The sequence below is a fragment of the Gavialis gangeticus genome, unplaced genomic scaffold (genome assembly GCF_001723915.1).
Source record: "Gavialis gangeticus isolate Ggan-Ray unplaced genomic scaffold, GavGan_comp1, whole genome shotgun sequence".
NCBI lineage: Eukaryota > Metazoa > Chordata > Crocodylia > Gavialidae > Gavialis > Gavialis gangeticus.
This window is the reverse complement of record NW_017729026.1, coordinates 43,776,671-43,780,251: the sequence shown is the minus strand read 5'-3', so window position 1 is coordinate 43,780,251 and position 3,581 is coordinate 43,776,671. Positions and strand designations below refer to the sequence as shown.

The window sequence follows — 3,581 nt, the reverse complement described above, 5'->3', positions numbered from 1 at the left end:
TAGGGACTGACTCTACAAAATAATGTAATTAGTTACTGTGGGCTCTTTCACTAACTGGATCATCCCCAAAAATGTTGTGGATACCACAGAAAATGTTGTGATGTGTCACAAGCCTTGCCAAACTGAAGTTTTCAAAAATCATGAGTCAAGCCATAATCAGCCACATAATCTGATTTAGTAACTGTTAAAATTAATTCAACAAATGTTTTCTGGTTATTGGCACTTCAGGATCTACTTGCATTATGTTTTTTTAAGCTTTTCCTACAAAAACCATAAAGTATAAAAACATTCTTAAAAAATGAAAGCTGAGATTCTGATATGCTTGCATTATTCAAGGTGATGAGTTTTAAGAAAAAAACATCAAACAGAACAATATTCCTTTAGTGGGTTGGCAACAGTCACCAAAATAGTATACCTTGTGAAATCCAGCTTTTTAAAGGTTGCAGTGCTCCCACTACGTACCAATATATTCTTTTCACACAGGTGTCTCTCTTGGCTCTTGAGTGTAGTTTAAAAAAGCTACAACAAAGCCCTTAATACCTATAAAGCACACCGATGCTATAAAATCCTAAATATAGTCCCCCAGGTCCCAACCCTTCAGTAGAACCTGCCTGCAGGGACATCATTGCAGGATAATGGCACTGGCCTAGAAAACTTTCTCTCCTTTCTTGTCTTAAATTCATCTTTAAAGCAAATACATCTTCAAATAAACCTGATCATCCAGTTCCCCCTTCCCCATCATTATAATCCCCTCAACCTTCTTCTCCTCAAGCTGTGTCCTGTCAGCTCTTGAGGGCTAGAATCATGTCTTATTTATGATACTAAGCTGCTAAACAAAGTTACTACATTACATACAGATTTACTAATAATCTATTTCAGGTATTTATATAGCTCCTATTATCACTGTATCTGAGCACATTAAAATCTTTAGTGCATTTTTCTTGATAATACCTTATGAAGTAAAGATTTTAGCCTCATCCCTAGCTGGAGATGGGCAACGTGGCTAAGGGTCACAGGTTAATGGCCTGATACAAAAAGTAACTTTGTAGAATTTGGAAGTGTGGTCAGAAAAAACCCTACCTGACAATGTAAGTGATAGGCATCTAAATTTTCACTAGTCAAGTTACCTAGGTGCTTCTGATTCAGCTACTGCACATGGGTGCAATTGCAATTTGGCTCTGCTGCATATGCTGTTTGGGAGGACCCAAACTTCTCCCAGGTCCTTGCAGGAGATCTGATCCAGTAGACTTTCTGAAATCATGTCTAAGCCATATTGACAGCTTTGAGTTAAAAAAAAGCTTGCAAAATGCAGTGGTGTGACCAATTGTACTATGGGTCGGAGCACTAGCCCAGGAAGTGGTAGACTTTTGAACCTGAGGGGATTAAAACCCACATCCGTCCCTTCTTATAAACAGACTATAGGATAGGCCTTGATGGAATCTATGGGTTAAAGCTATTCAGTAAAGAACACAAGATTCATGCAGCCAGAGTAAAAGCAAGCAAGAGAAAGCCTGACTGTAGATCAATGTCAGGGCACTTCCCTGGCACCTCATTTTTCCTTTTTTGTGTACATGGTACTTTGTACCTAAGCTGGGTTTGTGAATCCTACTTCCTGACTTGGGAACCTGTCAGCATAGGGACATTCAGCACTATCACACCTACATCCCTTTGGTTGTGTCTACACTGCATCCTTGGCACTCTCAAGGCTGCTACTGAGAAGCAGGCCCCATGCACCCAGTCCCTAGGTGCCAAACCTGGGAAGGAGGCACTGGAGCACTTTCAGAGTTATTCTACTGTTGTTCTAAGCAGGTTCCTGTCTAGATGGTATTATTCTCTTCTCAGAATTAGACTGATCATCATATTTGGGGTCAGGAATAAATTTTTCCCCCATGGACAGATTGGTATAGACTGTGGGGGTTTTACCTTCCTCTAGAGTAGGAGCATAGCCTTCCACTTGGCATCTCCTGAGTGTGTATTAACAACCTTTTACAGAAGCAGGACATTGGCTGATGCACGGTCCCCCTGCTTTCCCTGTGACAGGTTTGGGTGTTACATCTTGTTGTGTTAGGGTCACTGGCGATGTGTAGGGTAGGCGGTGCACGTGGGTGCATGTGCACCCCCTGGAAATGCCAGTCGCAAAACCAGAAGTGCTGGCGAAAGTGCGGTTCCAATTTTGCCACTGGTGATTTTGGCCTCAGTGAACAGCTGCTGGGGAACCCCACCCCCCTCCGGTCAGCCTCCCCTCCCGTTGGTGATCTGGTGCCCTGCCAGTCGCCCATGGTTAGGGTGGATGGCTGCTTTACAAAGAGTTGAGATGGATTTCTATAGGGTGGTTGGATAGGGATGATCCAGCCCCTCAGGGAGGGGGTTGGAAAGGATGACCTCTGGAGGTCCCAGCTTCTCTCCAGTCTTGTGATCTGTGCCTGTGGGCAGAGGGGTAGCAGGTGGGAGACTCGGGACTTCTCCTGGGCCAGGGGGGAGCTGAGGCACCTACCCTTTGCCAATATGGCCCTAAGTCGCCTAGGGCAAGGTCAAAGGATCAGAATCATAGAGAAGTCAGGCTGGAAGGGACCTTCAGAGGTCCTCTAGTCCAGGGTTTCTCAACTGGTGGGACACGTCCCACCAAAGGTCCTCTAGGTGGGACTTGGATCACAGCGGTGAAACTGAAGTGCCACGGCAGGACTTCTGGTTTCACTTTTGTCCGCTGTTGGGGGACCTCCCCCCACCCTTTAAATGGCCTCCGGGGGACTCCCTGCCCACTCATGGGCCCGTGGGACCAGGATTTTTTGATGACGTAGGTGGGATGTAAGGTGCAAAAGGTTGAGAACGGCTGGTCTAGTCCAACCCCCTGCCTGCCGCAGGCTCCTCTCTATCCAAACCACCTTGCACCATCCCTAGCACTCCTGTCAACCCTGGCACAACACAAAGCGAACACCCCCACTTGCCACAGAGGCAAAGCAAGGAGACCCAACCCCATGTTGTGAAGGCAAGGCTTCGCGGCGGAAACCTGTCAGCTCGAGGGGCTTTGGCGAGACGAGCCCACCTGTCGCGCTGGTTCATCCCGGGGAAGGAAGACGAGGGCGCCCTTTCCTCGTGAGGGGAGCGTGGAGGGACCCTTTTACTGAGCCACAGGGAGCGCGCCTGAGGGGCCCTGCTGCCCTCCCCCTTCGACCCGCTGCCGCAGGAAGGCGGTGGGGGGACCAGCGGCCGCCTTCCTCTTGCTGCAGGTGCATCCCGCGCTGGGGGGACCTGCTGCTGCGCACTACAGCCGAGGGGCGCTGCTGCTGCTGCTGCTGCTGGCTGGGAGGAGGCAGGGAGCGGGGAAAGCTCCTCCCGCCCACACAGCAGCGGCAGCGCAATCCATTGTGCCGGCGGGCGGGGACTGGAGCGCACACACGCAGCGCTGGAGCCCCGAGCCAGCCGCCCTGCGTCCCGCCGCCGCCACCTCGGCCGGGTGAGTACCCCGCGCTGGGAGCCCGGCCTGCAGTGCGAGCCGCAGCCCCGGGCGGGACGCTCCGTGCCCTCGGTTGCCACGGAAACGGCGGGGAGCGCCGAGCCTGCCCCGCCGCGGCACAATGGGC

The 3,581-nt window shown here is 50.4% G+C and overlaps 1 protein-coding gene across 1 annotated transcript in view; it reads left to right on the top strand.

The window, feature by feature from the left end:
• The first annotated feature begins 3,332 nt into the window (after positions 1–3,332).
• Positions 3,333–3,581, top strand: part of KLHL32 (kelch like family member 32) — a 275,399-nt gene continuing 275,150 nt past the window's right edge. Inside the window, exon 1 of the mRNA XM_019520185.1 lies at positions 3,333–3,454. The gene's annotated coding sequence lies outside the window, so the exon portion shown is untranslated. The remainder of the gene's footprint in view (positions 3,455–3,581) is intronic.